Below are 19,992 nucleotides of genomic sequence, written 5' to 3'. Positions count from 1 at the left end.
TTTATGTTTGTAATTTCATTTTAATCATTTATATTATCTTTTAAATATTGAAATGTTAATGTGAATTTACTGATCTACAATTTTTTTTCTTGAAGAAAAGTACATTTACAACCTCTGACAAACGTTTAACATGTGCTGTTAAACTATAAACAACGTAATTCATAGATGAGAAAGCTATGTTTAATTTTTTCAAAAAATGAATTCATTTCAATGGTTGCAGCTTCATATTAGCATTTATTACGTTTTGATCGAAATTTAAATGCGAATTTATCTGCATTTTGTTTTCTGGTTGTATAGTGCATTTTTAAACTTCTTTAAACGTTTTACATAGATTATTAATATGAAACATGAAAGTTCATGGATGTGAAAAAATATTTAAAGATTTCACTAAAAAGCTTTTTATTCTATGTTTGTAATTTCATTATAAGCATTTATATTCTTCTTTTAAATGTTGATGTGTAAATGTAAATTTACTCATCCACAATTGGGTTTCTTGAAGAAAAGTATATTTTAAACCTCTAACAAACGTTTTACACGTGCTGTTAAACTATAAACAACGTAGTTCTTAGCAGAGAAAGATTGTTTAATCTTTTCCTAAAATGCAGCTTCATATTAGCATTATATTTTACATTTTGAAATTGTAATTTAAATGCGAATTTCTTTGCCTACACTTCGTTTTCTGGTTGCATAGTATATTTTTAAACTGCTTTAAACGTTTAACAAAGGCTATGAATATTAAACATGAAAGTTCATAGATGTGAAGAAATGCTTAAACATTTCTCAAAAAAGCATTTTATTTTATGTTTGTAATTTCATTTTAAGCATTTATATTATCTTTTAAATATTGAAATGTTAATGTGAATTTACTGATCTACAATTTGTTTTCTTGAAGAAAAGTACATTTACAACCTCTGACAAACGTTTAACATGTGCTGTTAAACTATAAACAACGTAGTTCTTAGATGAGAAAGCTATGTTTAATCTTTCCCAAAAGTGCGTTCATTTCAATGTTTCCAGCTTTATATTTGCATTTATTTAAACTTTTTCAAACTGAAAATTAAATGCGATGTCCTTATTTAATTATTAATATTTAAACATGAAAGTTCATAGATGTGAAAAAATTTCTCAAATAAGCAATTTTGTAATTTAAAGCATTTATATTATTCTTTTAAATTTTGAAATATAATGCGATTTTATTGATCTATTTTCTTGAAGAAAAAGTATTTTTTCAAGCTCTGACACATGTTTTACATGTGCTGTTAAACTATAAATAACGTAGTTCTTAGCTGAGAAAGCTATGTTTAATCTTTTCCTAAAATGCAGCTTCATATTAGCATTATATTTTACTTTGTGAAATTAAAATTTAAATGCGAATTTCTTTGCCTACACTTCCTTTTCTGGTTGCATAGTATATTTTTAAACTGCTTTAAACGCTTTACAAAGGCTATGAATATTTAAACATGAGAGTTCATAGATGTGAAGAAATGCTTAAACACTTCTCAAAAAAGAATTTTATTTTATGTTTGTAATTTCATTTTAAGCATTCATATTATCTTTTAAATATTGAAATGTAAATGTGAATTTACTGATCTACATTTGGTTTCTTGAAGAAAAGTACTTTTACAACTTCTGACAAAATTTTACATGTTCTGTTCAACTATAAACAACGTAGTTCATAGATGAGAGAGCAATGTTTAATCTTTCATAAAATGCATTCAATTCAATGTTCGCACCTTCATATTAGCATTTATTTATACTTTTTGAAATTGAAATTTAAATGCGAATTTCTTTGCCTACACTTCCTTTTCTGGTTGCATAGTATATTTTTAAACTGCTTTAAACGCTTTACAAAGGCTATAAATATTTAAACATGAGAGTTCATAGATGTGAAGAAATGCTTAAACACTTCTCAAAAAAGCATTTTATTTTATGTTTGTAATTTCATTTTAAGCATTTATATTATCTTTTAAATATTGAAATGTTAATGTGAATTTACTGATCTACAATTTGTTTTCTTGAAGAAAAGTACATTTACAACCTCTGACAAACGTTTAACATGTGCTGTTAAACTATAAACAACGTAGTTCTTAGCAGAGAAAGATTGTTTAATCTTTTCCTAAAATGCAGCTTCATATTAGCATTATATTTTACATTTTGAAATTGAAATTTAAATGCGAATTTCTTTGCCTACACTTCGTTTTCTGGTTGCATAGTATATTTTTAAACTGCTTTAAACGTTTTACAAAGGCTATGAATATTAAACATGAAAGTTCATAGATGTGAAGAAATGCTTAAACATTTCTCAAAAAAGCATTTTATTTTATGTTTGTAATTTCATTTTAAGCATTTATATTATCTTTTAAATATTGAAATGTTAATGTGAATTTACTGATCTACCTTTGGTTTCTTGAAGAAAAGTACTTTTACAACCTCTGACAAAATTTTACATGTTCTGTTCAACTTTAAACAACGTAGTTCATAGATGAGAGAGCAATGTTTAATCTTTCATAAAATGCATTCAATTCAATGTTCGCACCTTCATATTAGCATTTATTTATACTTTTTGAAATTGAAATTTAAATGCGAATTTCTTTGCCTACACTTCCTTTTCTGGTTGCATAGTATATTTTTAAACTGCTTTAAACGCTTTACAAAGGCTATGAATATTTAAACATGAGAGTTCATAGATGTGAAGAAATGCTTAAACACTTCTCAAAAAAGCATTTTATTTTATGTTTGTAATTTCATTTTAAGCATTTATATTATCTTTTAAATATTGAAATGTTAATGTGAATTTACTGATCTACAATTTGTTTTCTTGAAGAAAAGTACATTTACAACCTCTGACAAACGTTTAACATGTGCTGTTAAACTATAAACAACGTAGTTCTTAGATGAGAAAGCTATGTTTAATCTTTCCCAAAAGTGCGTACATTTCAATGTTTCCAGCTTTATATTTGCATTTATTTATACTTTTTCAAACTGAAAATTAAATGCGATGTCCTTATTTAATTATTAATATTTAAACATGAAAGTTCATAGATGTGTATTTTTTCAAGCTCTGACACATGTTTTACATGTGCTGTTAAGCTATAAATAACGTAGTTCTTAGCTGAGAAAGCTATGTTTAATCTTTTCCTAAAATGCAGCTTCATATTAGCATTATATTTTACTTTGTGAAATTAAAATTTAAATGCGAATTTCTTTGCCTACACTTCCTTTTCTGGTTGCATAGTATATTTTTAAACTGCTTTAAACGTTTAACAAAGGTTATGAATATTAAACATGAAAGTTCATAGATGTGAAAAAATATTTAAACATTTCTCAAAAAAGCATTTTATTCTATGTTTGTAATTTCATTATAAGCATTTATATTATTCATTTAAATATTAACGTGTAAATGTAAATTTAATCATCCACAATTGTGTTTTAAACCTCTAACAAACGTTTTACACGTGCTGTTAAACTATAAACAACGTAGTTCTTAGCAGAGAAAGATTGTTTAATCTTTTCCTAAAATGCAGCTTCATATTAGCATTATATTTTACATTTTGAAATTGAAATTTAAATGCGAATTTCTTTGCCTACATTTCGTTTTCTGGTTCGATAGTATATTTTAAAACTAAACGTTTTACAAAGGCTATTAATATTTAAATATGAAAGTTCATAGATGTGAAAAAATATTTAAAGATTTCTCAAAAAAGCATTTTATTCTATGTTTGTAATTTTATTATAACCATTTGTATTATTCTTTTAAATATTGATGTGTAAATGTAAATTTACTCATCCACAATTGGGTTTCTTGAAGAAAAGTATGTTTTAAACCTCTAACAAACGTTTTACACGTGCTGTTAAACTATAAACGACGTAGTTCTTAGCAGAGAAAGATTGTTTAATCTTTTCCTAAAATGCAGCTTCATTTAGCATTTATTTATACATTTTCAACCTGAAAATTAAATGCGAATCTCCTTATCTACATTTTGTTTTCTGGATCTATAGTATATTTTTAAACTGCTTTAAACTTTTTACAAAGGCTATGAATATTTAAACATGAAGTTCATAGATGTAAAGAAATGCTTAAACATTTCTCAAAAAAGCATTTTATTTTATGTTTGTAATTTCATTTTAATCATTTATATTATCTTTTAAATATTGAAATGTTAATGTGAATTTACTGATCTACAATTTGTTTTCTTGAAGAAAAGTACATTTACAACCTCTGAAAAACGTTTAACATGTGCTGTTAAACTATAAACAACGTAATTCATAGATGAGAAAGCTATGTTTAATTTTTTCAAAAAATGAATTCATTTCAATGGTTGCAGCTTCATATTAGCATTTATTACGATCTGATCGAAATTTAAATGCGAATTTATCTGCATTTTGTTTTCTGGTTGTATAGTGTATTTTTAAACTTCTTTAAACGTTTTACATAGGTTATTAATATGAAACATGAAAGTTCATGGATGTGAAAAAATATTTAAAGATTTCACTAAAAAGCTTTTTATTCTATGTTTGTAATTTCATTATAAGCATTTATATTCTTCTTTTAAATGTTGATGTGTAAATGTAAATTTACTCATCCACAATTGGGTTTCTTGAAGAAAAGTATATTTTAAACCTCTAACAAACGTTTTACACGTGCTGTTAAACTATAAACAACGTAGTTCTTAGCAGAGAAAGATTGTTTAATCTTTTCCTAAAATGCAGCTTCATATTAGCATTATATTTTACATTTTGAAATTGTAATTTAAATGCGAATTTCTTTGCCTACACTTCGTTTTCTGGTTGCATAGTATATTTTTAAACTGCTTTAAACGTTTAACAAAGGCTATGAATATTAAACATGAAAGTTCATAGATGTGAAGAAATGCTTAAACATTTCTCAAAAAAGCATTTTATTTTATGTTTGTAACTTCATTTTAAGCATTTATATTATCTTTTAAATATTGAAATGTTAATGTGAATTTACTGATCTACAATTTGTTTTCTTGAAGAAAAGTACATTTACAACCTCTGACAAACGTTTAACATGTGCTGTTAAACTATAAACAACGTAGTTCTTAGATGAGAAAGCTATGTTTAATCTTTCCCAAAAGTGCGTTAATTTCAATGTTTCCAGCTTTATATTTGCATTTATTTATACTTTTTCAAACTGAAAATTAAATGCGATTTCCTTATTTAATTATTAATATTTGAACATGAAAGTTCATAGATGTGAAAAAATTTCTCAAATAAGCAATTTTGTAATTTAAAGCATTTATATTATTCTTTTAAATTTTGAAATATAATGCGATTTTATTGATCTATTTTCTTGAAGAAAAAGTATTTTTTCAAGCTCTGACACATGTTTTACATGTGCTGTTAAACTATAAATAACGTAGTTCTTAGCTGAGAAAGCTATGTTTAATCTTTTCCTAAAATGCAGCTTCATATTAGCATTATATTTTACTTTGTGAAATTAAAATTTAAATGCGAATTTCTTTGCCTACACTTCCTTTTCTGGTTGCATAGTATATTTTTAAACTGCTTTAAACGTTTAACAAAGGCTATGAATATTAAACATGAAAGTTCATAGATGTGAAGAAATGCTTAAACATTTCTCAAAAAAGCATTTTATTCTATGTTTGTAATTTCATTATAAGCATTTATATTATTCATTTAAATATTAACGTGTAAATGTAAATTTACTCATCCACAATTGGGTTTTAAACCTCTAACAAACGTTTTACACGTGCTGTTAAACTATAAACAACGTAGTTCTTAGCAGAGAAAGATTGTTTAATCTTTTCCTAAAATGCAGCTTCATATTAGCATTATATTTTACATTTTGAAATTGAAAGTTAAATGCGAATTTCTTTGCCTACATTTCGTTTTCTGGTTCGATAGTATATTTTAAAACTAAACGTTTTACAAAGGCTATTAATATTTAAATATGAAAGTTCATAGATGTGAAAAAATATTTAAAGATTTCTCAAAAAAGCATTTTATTCTATGTTTGTAATTTTATTATAACCATTTGTATTATTCTTTTAAATATTGATGTGTAAATGTAAATTTACTCATCCACAATTGGGTTTCTTGAAGAAAAGTATGTTTTAAACCTCTAACAAACGTTTTACACGTGCTGTTAAACTATAAACGACGTAGTTCTTAGCAGAGAAAGATTGTTTAATCTTTTGATAAAATGCAGCTTCATTTAGCTTTTATTTATACATTTTCAACCTGAAAATTAAATGCGAATCTCCTTATCTACATTTTGTTTTCTGGATCTATAGTATATTTTTAAACTGCTTTAAACTTTTTACAAAGGCTATGAATATTTAAACATGAAGTTCATAGATGTAAAGAAATGCTTAAACATTTCTCAAAAAAGCATTTTATTTTATGTTTGTAATTTCATTTTAATCATTTATATTATCTTTTAAATATTGAAATGTTAATGTGAATTTACTGATCTACAATTTTTTTTCTTGAAGAAAAGTACATTTACAACCTCTGACAAACGTTTAACATGTGCTGTTAAACTATAAACAACGTAATTCATAGATGAGAAAGCTATGTTTAATTTTTTCAAAAAATGAATTCATTTCAATGGTTGCAGCTTCATATTCGCATTTATTACGTTTTGATCGAAATTTAAATGCGAATTTATCTGCATTTTGTTTTCTGGTTGTATAGTGTATTTTTAAACTTCTTTAAACGTTTTACATAGGTTATTAATATGAAACATGAAAGTTCATGGATGTGAAAAAATATTTAAAGATTTCACTAAAAAGCTTTTTATTCTATGTTTGTAATTTCATTATAAGCATTTATATTCTTCTTTTAAATGTTGATGTGTAAATGTAAATTTACTCATCCACAATTGGGTTTCTTGAAGAAAAGTATATTTTAAACCTCTAACAAACGTTTTACACGTGCTGTTAAACTATAAACAACGTAGTTCTTAGCAGAGAAAGATTGTTTAATCTTTTCCTAAAATGCAGCTTCATATTAGCATTATATTTTACATTTTGAAATTGTAATTTAAATGCGAATTTCTTTGCCTACACTTCGTTTTCTGGTTGCATAGTATATTTTTAAACTGCTTTAAACGTTTAACAAAGGCTATGAATATTAAACATGAAAGTTCATAGATGTGAAGAAATGCTTAAACATTTCTCAAAAAAGCATTTTATTTTATGTTTGTAATTTCATTTTAAGCATTTATATTATCTTTTAAATATTGAAATGTTAATGTGAATTTACTGATCTACAATTTGTTTTCTTGAAGAAAAGTACATTTACAACCTCTGACAAACGTTTAACATGTGCTGTTAAACTATAAACAACGTAGTTCTTAGATGAGAAAGCTATGTTTAATCTTTCCTAAAAGTGCGTTAATTTCAATGTTTCCAGCTTTATATTTGCATTTATTTATACTTTTTCAAACTGAAAATTAAATGCGATGTCCTTATTTAATTATTAATATTTAAACATGAAAGTTCATAGATGTGAAAAAATTTCTCAAATAAGCAATTTTGTAATTTAAAGCATTTATATTATTCTTTTAAATTTTGAAATATAATGCGATTTTATTGATCTATTTTCTTGAAGAAAAAGTATTTTTTCAAGCTCTGACACATGTTTTACATGTGCTGTTAAACTATAAATAACGTAGTTCTTAGCTGAGAAAGCTATGTTTAATCTTTTCCTAAAATGCAGCTTCATATTAGCATTATATTTTACTTTGCGAAATTAAAATTTAAATGCGAATTTCTTTGCCTACACTTCCTTTTCTGGTTGCATAGTATATTTTTAAACTGCTTTAAACGCTTTACAAAGGCTATGAATATTTAAACATGAGAGTTCATAGATGTGAAGAAATGCTTAAACACTTCTCAAAAAAGCATTTTATTTTATGTTTGTAATTTCATTTTAAGCATTTATATTATCTTTTAAATATTGAAATGTAAATGTGAATTTACTGATCCACATTTGGTTTCTTGAAGAAAAGTACTTTTACAACTTCTGACAAAATTTTACATGTTCTGTTCAACTATAAACAACGTAGTTCTTAGATGAGAAAGCTATGTTTAATCTTTCCCAAAAGTGCGTTAATTTCAATGTTTCCAGCTTTATATTTGCATTTATTTATACTTTTTCAAACTGAAAATTAAATGCGATTTCCTTATTTAATTATTAATATTTAAACATGAAAGTTCATAGATGTGAAAAAATTTCTCAAATAAGCAATTTTGTAATTTAAAGCATTTATATTATTCTTTTAAATTTTGAAATATAATGCGATTTTATTGATCTATAATTGGGCTTCTTGAAGAAAAGTATTTTTCCAAGCTCTGACACATGTTTGACATGTGCTGTTAAACTATAAACGACGTAGTTCTTAGCAGAGAAAGATTGTTTAATCTTTTCCTAAAATGCAGCTTCATATTAGCATTATATTTTACATTTTGAAATTGAAATTTAAATGCGAATTTCTTTGCCTACACTTCGTTTTCTGGTTGCATAGTATATTTTTAAACTGCTTTAAACGTTTAACAAAGGCTATGAATATTAAACATGAAAGTTCATAGATGTGAAGAAATGCTTAAACATTTCTCAAAAAAGCATTTTATTTTATGTTTGTAATTTCATTTTAAGCATTTATATTATCTTTTAAATATTGAAATGTTAATGTGAATTTACTGATCTACAATTTGTTTTCTTGAAGAAAAGTACATTTACAACCTCTGACAAACGTTTAACATGTGCTGTTAAACTATAAACAACGTAGTTCTTAGATGAGAAAGCTATGTTTCTTTCTTTGGCTTGGCTTTGCGGACGAAGATTTATGGAGGGGGTAAAAAGTCCACGTCAGCTGCAGGCTCGTTTGTGGCTGACCAGTCCGATGCGGGACAGGCAGACACGATTGCAGCGGTTGCAAGGGAAAATTGGTTGGTTGGGGTTGGGTGTTGGGTTTTTCCTCCTTTGCCTTTTGTCAGTGAGGTGGGCTCTGCGCTCTTCTTCAAAGGAGGCTGCTGCCCGCCAAACTGTGAGGCGCCAAGATGCACGGTTTGAGGCGTTATCAGCCCACTGGCGGTGGTCAATGTGGCAGGCACCAAGAGATTTCTTTAGGCAGTCCTTGTACCTTTTCTTTGGTGCACCTCTGTCACGGACGCCATATAATACGATCTTGGGAAGGCGATGGTCCTCCATTCTGGAGACGTGACCCATCCAGCGCAGCTGGATCTTCAGCAGCGTGGACTCGATGCTGTCGACCTCTGCCATCTCGAGTACCTCGACGTTAGGGGTGTGAGCGCTCCAATGGATGTTGAGGATGGAGCGGAGACAACGCTGGTGGAAGCGTTCTAGGAGCCGTAGGTGGTGCCGGTAGAGGACCCATGATTCGGAGCCGAACAGGAGTGTGGGTATGACAACGGCTCTGTATACGCTTATCTTTGTGAGGTTTTTCAGTTGGTTGTTTTTCCAGACTCTTTTGTGTAGTCTTCCAAAGGCGCTATTTGCCTTGGCGAGTCTGTTGTCTATCTCATTGTCGATCCTTGCATCTGATGAAATGGTGCAGCCGAGATAGGTAAACTGGTTGACCGTTTTGAGTTTTGTGTGCCCGATGGAGATGTGGGGGGGCTGGTAGTCATGGTGGGGAGCTGGCTGATGGAGGACCTCAGTTTTCTTCAGGCTGACTTCCAGGCCAAACATTTTGGCAGTTTCCGCAAAGCAGGACGTCAAGCGCTGAAGAGCTGGCTCTGAATGGGCAACTAAAGCGGCATCATCTGCAAAGAGTAGTTCACGGACAAGTTTCTCTTGTGTCTTGGTGTGAGCTTGCAGGCGCCTCAGATTGAAGAGACTGCCATCCGTGCGGTACCGGATGTAAACAGCGTCTTCATTGTTGGGGTCTTTCATGGCTTGGTTCAGCATCATGCTGAAGAAGATTGAAAAGAGGGTTGGTGCGAGAACACAGCCTTGCTTCACGCCATTGTTAATGGAGAAAGCTATGTTTAATCTTTCCCAAAAGTGCGTTAATTTCAATGTTTCCAGCTTTATATTTGCATTTTTTATACTTTTTCAAACTGAAAATTAAATGCGATGTCCTTATTTAATTATTAATATTTAAACATGAAAGTTCATAGATGTGAAAAAATTTCTCAAATAAGCAATTTTGTAATTTAAAGCATTTATATTATTCTTTTAAATTTTGAAATATAATGCGATTTTATTGATCTATTTTCTTGAAGAAAAAGTATTTTTTCAAGCTCTGACACATGTTTTACATGTGTTGTTAAACTATAAATATCGTAGTTCTTAGCTGAGAAAGCTATGTTTAATCTTTTCCTAAAATGCAGCTTCATATTAGCATTATATTTTACTTTGTGAAATTAAAATTTAAATGCGAATTTCTTTGCCTACACTTCCTTTTCTGGTTGCATAGTATATTTTTAAACTGCTTTAAACGCTTTACAAAGGCTATGAATATTTAAACATGAGAGTTCATAGATGTGAAGAAATGCTTAAACACTTCTCAAAAAAGCATTTTATTTTATGTTTGTAATTTCATTTTAAGCATTTATATTATCTTTTAAATATTGAAATGTAAATGTGAATTTACTGATCTACATTTGGTTTCTTGAAGAAAAGTACTTTTACAACTTCTGACAAAATTTTACATGTTCTGTTCAACTATAAACAACGTAGTTCATAGATGAGAGAGCAATGTTTAATCTTTCATAAAATGCATTCAATTCAATGTTCGCACCTTCATATTAGCATTTATTTATACTTTTTGAAATTGAAATTTAAATGCGAATTTCTTTGCCTACACTTCCTTTTCTGGTTCCATGGTATATTTTTAAACTGCTTTAAACGCTTTACAAAGGCTATAAATATTTAAACATGAGAGTTCATAGATGTGAAGAAATGCTTAAACACTTCTCAAAAAAGCATTTTATTTTATGTTTGTAATTTCATTTTAAGCATTTATATTATCTTTTAAATATTGAAATGTTAATGTGAATTTACTGATCTACAGTTTGTTTTCTTGAAGAAAAGTACATTTACAACCTCTGACAAACGTTTAACATGTGCTGTTAAACTATAAACAACGTAGTTCTTAGCAGAGAAAGATTGTTTAATCTTTTCCTAAAATGCAGCTTCATATTAGCATTATATTTTACATTTTGAAATTGAAATTTAAATGCGAATTTCTTTGCCTACACTTCGTTTTCTGGTTGCATAGTATATTTTTAAACTGCTTTAAACGTTTTACAAAGGCTATGAATATTAAACATGAACGTTCATAGATGTGAAGAAATGCTTAAACATTTCTCAAAAAAGCATTTTATTTTATGTTTGTAATTTCATTTTAAGCATTTATATTATCTTTTAAATATTGAAATGTTAATGTGAATTTACTGATCTACCTTTGGTTTCTTGAAGAAAAGTACTTTTACAACCTCTGACAAAATTTTACATGTTCTGTTCAACTTTAAACAACGTAGTTCATAGATGAGAGAGCAATGTTTAATCTTTCATAAAATGCATTCAATTCAATGTTCGCACCTTCATATTAGCATTTATTTATACTTTTTGAAATTGAAATTTAAATGCGAATTTCTTTGCCTACACTTCCTTTTCTGGTTGCATAGTATATTTTTAAACTGCTTTAAACGTTTAACAAAGGTTATGAATATTAAACATGAAAGTTCATAGATGTGAAAAAATATTTAAAGATTTCTCAAAAAAGCATTTTATTTTATGTTTGTAATTTCATTTTAAGCATTTATATTATCTTTTAAATATTGAAATGTTAATGTGAATTTACTGATCTAAAATTTGTTTTCTTGAAGAAAAGTACATTTACAACCTCTGACAAACGTTTAACATGTGCTGTTAAACTATAAACAACGTAGTTCTTAGATGAGAAAGCTATGTTTAATCTTTCCCAAAAGTGCGTTAATTTCAATGTTTCCAGCTTTATATTTGCATTTATTTATACTTTTTCAAACTGAAAATTAAATGCGATGTCCTTATTTAATTATTAATATTTAAACATGAAAGTTCATAGATGTGAAAAAATTTCTCAAATAAGCAATTTTGTAATTTAAAGCATTTATATTATTCTTTTAAATTTTGAAATATAATGCGATTTTATTGATCTATTTTCTTGAAGAAAAAGTATTTTTTCAAGCTCTGACACATGTTTTACATGTGCTGTTAAACTATAAATAACGTAGTTCTTAGCTGAGAAAGCTATGTTTAATCTTTTCCTAAAATGCAGCTTCATATTAGCATTATATTTTACTTTGTGAAATTAAAATTTAAATGCGAATTTCTTTGCCTACACTTCCTTTTCTGGTTGCATAGTATATTTTTAAACTGCTTTAAACGTTTAACAAAGGCTATGAATATTAAACATGAAAGTTCATAGATGTGAAGAAATGCTTAAACATTTCTCAAAAAAGCATTTTATTCTATGTTTGTAATTTCATTATAAGCATTTATATTATTCATTTAAATATTAACGTGTAAATGTAAATTTACTCATCCACAATTGGGTTTTAAACCTCTAACAAACGTTTTACACGTGCTGTTAAACTATAAACAACGTAGTTCTTAGCAGAGAAAGATTGTTTAATCTTTTCCTAAAATGCAGCTTCATATTAGCATTATATTTTACATTTTGAAATTGTAATTTAAATGCGAATTTCTTTGCCTACACTTCGTTTTCTGGTTCGATAGTATATTTTAAAACTAAACGTTTTACAAAGGCTATTAATATTTAAATATGAAAGTTCATAGATGTGAAAAAATATTTAAAGATTTCTCAAAAAAGCATTTTATTCTATGTTTGTAATTTTATTATAACCATTTGTATTATTCTTTTAAATATTGATGTGTAAATGTAAATTTACTCATCCACAATTGGGTTTCTTGAAGAAAAGTATGTTTTAAACCTCTAACAAACGTTTTACACGTGCTGTTAAACTATAAACGACGTAGTTCTTAGCAGAGAAAGATTGTTTAATCTTTTGATAAAATGCAGCTTCATTTAGCTTTTATTTATACATTTTCAACCTGAAAATTAAATGCGAATCTCCTTATCTACATTTTGTTTTCTGGATCTATAGTATATTTTTAAACTGCTTTAAACTTTTTACAAAGGCTATGAATATTTAAACATGAAGTTCATAGATGTAAAGAAATGCTTAAACATTTCTCAAAAAAGCATTTTATTTTATGTTTGTAATTTCATTTTAATCATTTATATTATCTTTTAAATATTGAAATGTTAATGTGAATTTACTGATCTACAATTTTTTTTCTTGAAGAAAAGTACATTTACAACCTCTGACAAACGTTTAACATGTGCTGTTAAACTATAAACAACGTAATTCATAGATGAGAAAGCTATGTTTAATTTTTTCAAAAAATGAATTCATTTCAATGGTTGCAGCTTCATATTCGCATTTATTACGTTTTGATCGAAATTTAAATGCGAATTAATCTGCATTTTGTTTTCTGGTTGTATAGTGTATTTTTAAACTTCTTTAAACGTTTTACATAGGTTATTAATATGAAACATGAAAGTTCATGGATGTGAAAAAATATTTAAAGATTTCACTAAAAAGCTTTTTATTCTATGTTTGTAATTTCATTATAAGCATTTATATTCTTCTTTTAAATGTTGATGTGTAAATGTAAATTTACTCATCCACAATTGGGTTTCTTGATGAAAAGTATATTTTAAACCTCTAACAAACGTTTTACACGTGCTGTTAAACTATAAACAACGTAGTTCTTAGCAGAGAAAGATTGTTTAATCTTTTCCTAAAATGCAGCTTCATATTAGCATTATATTTTACATTTTGAAATTGTAATTTAAATGCGAATTTCTTTGCCTACACTTCGTTTTCTGGTTGCATAGTATATTTTTAAACTGCTTTAAACGTTTAACAAAGGCTATGAATATTAAACATGAAAGTTCATAGATGTGAAGAAATGCTTAAACATTTCTCAAAAAAGCATTTTATTTTATGTTTGTAATTTCATTTTAAGCATTTATATTATCTTTTAAATATTGAAATGTTAATGTGAATTTACTGATCTACAATTTGTTTTCTTGAAGAAAAGTACATTTACAACCTCTGACAAACGTTTAACATGTGCTGTTAAACTATAAACAACGTAGTTCTTAGATGAGAAAGCTATGTTTAATCTTTCCCAAAAGTGCGTTCATTTCAATGTTTCCAGCTTTATATTTGCATTTATTTATACTTTTTCAAACTGAAAATTAAATGCGATGTCCTTATTTAATTATTAATATTTAAACATGAAAGTTCATAGATGTGAAAAAATTTCTCAAATAAGCAATTTTGTAATTTAAAGCATTTATATTATTCTTTTAAATTTTGAAATATAATGCGATTTTATTGATCTATTTTCTTGAAGAAAAAGTATTTTTTCAAGCTCTGACACATGTTTTACATGTGCTGTTAAACTATAAATAACGTAGTTCTTAGCTGAGAAAGCTATGTTTAATCTTTTCCTAAAATGCAGCTTCATATTAGCATTATATTTTACTTTGTGAAATTAAAATTTAAATGCGAATTTCTTTGCCTACACTTCCTTTTCTGGTTGCATAGTATATTTTTAAACTGCTTTAAACGCTTTACAAAGGCTATGAATATTTAAACATGAGAGTTCATAGATGTGAAGAAATGCTTAAACACTTCTCAAAAAAGCATTTTATTTTATGTTTGTAATTTCATTTTAAGCATTTATATTATCTTTTAAATATTGAAATGTAAATGTGAATTTACTGATCTACATTTGGTTTCTTGAAGAAAAGTACTTTTACAACTTCTGACAAAATTTTACATGTTCTGTTCAACTATAAACAACGTAGTTCAGGACAGAGGGGATACAAATAGAGCAGGGGGAATGGATTGCAAAAAGTTGGGAACCGTGGAGGACACTGCAGGACAGAGGGGAAACAAACAGAGCAGGGGGAATGGATTGCAAAAAGTTGGGAACCGTGGAGGACACTGCAGGACAGAGGGGAAACAAATAGAGCAGGGGGAATGGATTGCAAAAAGTTGGGAACCGTGGAGGACACTGCAGGACAGAGGGGAACCAAAGGGACCAGGGCGAACAGATTGGAAAACAGTGGGGAAACATGGGGAACACTGCAGAACAGTGGGAAAGCAAAGCGAGCTGGGGGAACGGATTGTAAAAAGTGGGGAAACATGGGGAACACTGCAGGACAGAGGGGAACCAAAGGGAGCAGAGCGAAAGGATAGGAAAAAAGTGGAGAATTGGGAAACACTGAGGAACAGTGGGGAACCAAAGGGAGCAGGGGGAAAGGATTCAAAAAAGTGGGGAACCGTGGAGGACACTGCAGGACAGAGGGGAAACAAACAGAGTTCATAGATGAGAGAGCAATGTTTAATCTTTCATAAAATGCATTCAATTCAATGTTCGCACCTTCATGTTAGCATTTATTTATACTTTTTGAAATTGAAATTTAAATGCGAATTTCTTTGCCTACACTTCCTTTTCTGGTTGCATAGTATATTTTTAAACTGCTTTAAACGCTTTACAAAGGCTATAAATATTTAAACATGAGAGTTCATAGATGTGAAGAAATGCTTAAACACTTCTCAAAAAAGCATTTTATTTTATGTTTGTAATTTCATTTTAAGCATTTATGTTATCTTTTAAATATTGAAATGTTAACGTGAATTTACTGATCTACAATTTGTTTTCTTGAAGAAAAGTACATTTACAACCTCTGACAAACGTTTAACATGTGCTGTTAAACTATAAACAAGGTAGTTCTTAGCAGAGAAAGATTGTTTAATCTTTTCCTAAAATGCAGCTTCATATTAGCATTATATTTTACATTTTGAAATTGAAATTTAAATGCGAATTTCTTTGCCTACACTTCGTTTTCTGGTTGCATAGTATATTTTTAAACTGCTTTAAACGTTTTACAAAGGCTATGAATATTAAACATGAAAGTTCATAGATGTGAAGAAATGCTTAAACATTTCTCAAAAAAGCATTTTATTTTATGTTTGTAATTTCATTTTAAGCATTTATATTATCTTTTAAATATTGAAATGTTAATGTGAATTTACTGATCTACCTTTGGTGTCTTGAAGATAAGTACTTTTACAACCTCTGACAAAATTTTACATGTTCTGTTCAACTTTAAACAACGTAGTTCATAGATGAGAGAGCAATGTTTAATCTTTCATAAAATGCATTCAATTCAATGTTTCCAGCTTTATATTTGCATTTATTTATACTTTTTCAAACTGAAAATTAAATGCGATTTCCTTATTTAATTATTAATATTTAAACATGAAAGTTCATAGATGTGAAAAAATTTCTCAAATAAGCAATTTTGTAATTTAAAGCATTTATATTATTCTTTTAAATTTTGAAATATAATGCGATTTTATTGATCTATTTTCTTGAAGAAAAAGTATTTTTTCAAGCTCTGACACATGTTTTACATGTGCTGTTAAACTATAAATAACGTAGTTCTTAGCTGAGAAAGCTATGTTTAATCTTTTCCTAAAATGCAGCTTCATATTAGCATTATATTTTACTTTGTGAAATTAAAATTTAAATGCGAATTTCTTTGCCTACACTTCCTTTTCTGGTTGCATAGTATATTTTTAAACTGCTTTAAACGTTTAACAAAGGCTATGAATATTAAACATGAAAGTTCATAGATGTGAAGAAATGCTTAAACATTTCTCAAAAAAGCATTTTATTCTATGTTTGTAATTTCATTATAAGCATTTATATTATTCATTTAAATATTAACGTGTAAATGTAAATTTACTCATCCACAATTGGGTTTTAAACCTCTAACAAACGTTTTACACGTGCTGTTAAACTATAAACAACGTAGTTCTTAGCAGAGAAAGATTGTTTAAACTTTTCCTAAAATGCAGCTTCATATTAGCATTATATTTTACATTTTGAAATTGAAAGTTAAATGCGAATTTCTTTGCCTACATTTCGTTTTCTGGTTCGATAGTATATTTTAAAACTAAACGTTTTACAAAGGCTATTAATATTTAAATATGAAAGTTCATAGATGTGAAAAAATATTTAAAGATTTCTCAAAAAAGCATTTTATTCTATGTTTGTAATTTTATTATAACCATTTGTATTATTCTTTTAAATATTGATGTGTAAATGTAAATTTACTCATCCACAATTGGGTTTCTTGAAGAAAAGTATGTTTTAAACCTCTAACAAACGTTTTACACGTGCTGTTAAACTATAAACGACGTAGTTCTTAGCAGAGAAAGATTGTTTAATCTTTTCATAAAATGCAGCTTCATTTAGCATTTATTTATACATTTTCAACCTGAAAATTAAATGCGAATCTCCTTATCTACATTTTGTTTTCTGGATCTATAGTATATTTTTAAACTGCTTTAAACTTTTTACAAAGGCTATGAATATTTAAACATGAAGTTCATAGATGTAAAGAAATGCTTAAACATTTCTGAAAAAAGCATTTTATTTTATGTTTGTAATTTCATTTTAATCATTTATATTATCTTTTAAATATTGAAATGTTAATGTGAATTTACTGATCTACAATTTGTTTTCTTGAAGAAAAGTACATTTACAACCTCTGACAAACGTTTAACATGTGCTGTTAAACTATAAACAACGTAGTTCTTAGATGAGAAAGCTATGTTTAATCTTTCCCAAAAGTGCGTTCATTTCAATGTTTCCAGCTTTATATTTGCATTTATTTATACTTTTTCAAACTGAAAATTAAATGCGATTTCCTTATTTAATTATTAATATTTAAACATGAAAGTTCATAGATGTGAAAAAATTTCTCAAATAAGCAATTTTGTAATTTAAAGCATTTCTATTATTCTTTTAAATTTTGAAATATAATGCGATTTTATTGATCTATTTCCTTGAAGAAAAAGTATTTTTTCAAGCTCTGACACATGTTTTACATGTGCTGTTAAACTATAAATAACGTAGTTCTTAGCTGAGAAAGCTATGTTTAATCTTTTCCTAAAATGCAGATTCATATTAGCATTATATTTTACTTTGTGAAATTAAAATTTAAATGCGAATTTCTTTGCCTACACTTCGTTTTCTGGTTGCATAGTATATTTTTAAACTGCTTTAAACGTTTAACAAAGGTTATGAATATTAAACATGAAAGTTCATAGATGTGAAAAAATATTTAAAGATTTCTCAAAAAAGCATTTTATTCTATGTTTGTAATTTCATTATAAGCATTTATATTATTCATTTAAATATTAACGTGTAAATGTAAATTTACTCATCCACAATTGGGTTTTAAACCTCTAACAAACGTTTTACAAGTGCTGTTAAACTATAAACAACGTAGTTCTTAGCAGAGAAAGATTGCTTAATCTTTTCCTAAAATGCAGCTTCATATTAGCATTATATTTTACATTTTGAAATTGAAATTTAAATGCGAATTTCTTTGCCTACACTTCGTTTTCTGGTTGCATAGTATATTTTTAAACTGCTTTAAACGTTTTACAAAGGCTATGAATATTAAACATGAAAGTTCATAGATGTGAAAAAATGCTTAAACATTTCTCAAAAAAGCATTTTATTTTATGTTTGTAATTTCATTTTAAGCATTTATATTATCTTTTAAATATTGAAATGTTAATGTGAATTTACTGATCTACAATTTGTTTTCTTGAAGAAAAGTACATTTACAACCTCTGACAAACGTTTAACATGTGCTGTTAAACTATAAACAACGTAATTCATAGATGAGAAAGCTATGTTTAATCTTTTCCAAAAATGAATTCATTTCAATGCAGCTTCATATGAGCATTTATTACGTTTTGATCGAAATTTAAATGCGAATTTCATTATCTACATTTTGTTTTCAGGTTGTATAGTGTATTTTTAAACTTCTTTTAACGTTTTACAAAGGTTATTAAAATTTAAACATGGAAGTTCATAGATGTGAAAAAATGCTTAAACATTTCTCACAAAAGCATTTTATTTTGTTTGTCATTTCATATTGAGCATTCTGATCATTCTTTTTAAAATTGTGAATTTTAAATGTGAATTTACTGATCTACATTTGGTTTCTTGAAGAAAAGTAGTTTTACAACCTCTGACAAACTTTTACATGTTCTCTTCAACTATAAACAACGTAGTTCATAGATGAGAAAGCAATGTTTAATCTTTAATAAAATGCATTCAATTCAATGTTCGTACCTTCATATTAGCATTTATTTATACTTTTTGAAATTGAAATTTAAATGCGAATTTCTTTGCCTACATTTCGTTTTCTGGTTCGATAGTATATTTTAAAACTAAACGTTTTACAAAGGCTATTAATATTTAAATATGAAAGTTCATAGATGTGAAAAAATATTTAAAGATTTCTCAAAAAAGCATTTTATTCTATGTTTGTAATTTTATTATAACCATTTGTATTATTCTTTTAAATATTGATGTGTAAATGTAAATTTACTCATCCACAATTGGGTTTCTTGAAGAAAAGTATGTTTTAAACCTCTAACAAACGTTTTACACGTGCTGTTAAACTATAAACGACGTAGTTCTTAGCAGAGAAAGATTGTTTAATCTTTTCCTAAAATGCAGCTTCATTTAGCATTTATTTATACATTTTCAACCTGAAAATTAAATGCGAATCTCCTTATCTACAATTTGTTTTCTGGATCTATAGTATATTTTTAAACTGCTTTAAACTTTTTACAAAGGCTATGAATATTTAAACATGAAGTTCATAGATGTAAAGAAATGCTTAAACATTTCTCAAAAAAGCATTTTATTTTATGTTTGTAATTTCATTTTAAGCATTTATATTATCTTTTAAATATTGAAATGTTAATGTGAATTTACTGATCTACAATTTTTTTTCTTGAAGAGAAGTACATTTACAACCTCTGACAAACGTTTAACATGTGCTGTTAAACTATA

Source organism: Narcine bancroftii, chromosome 12 (genome assembly GCF_036971445.1).
Source record: "Narcine bancroftii isolate sNarBan1 chromosome 12, sNarBan1.hap1, whole genome shotgun sequence".
In the NCBI taxonomy this organism is placed as follows: domain Eukaryota; kingdom Metazoa; phylum Chordata; class Chondrichthyes; order Torpediniformes; family Narcinidae; genus Narcine; species Narcine bancroftii.
The sequence above is the reverse complement of the archived record's forward strand: the minus strand, read 5'-3'. Positions refer to the sequence as shown.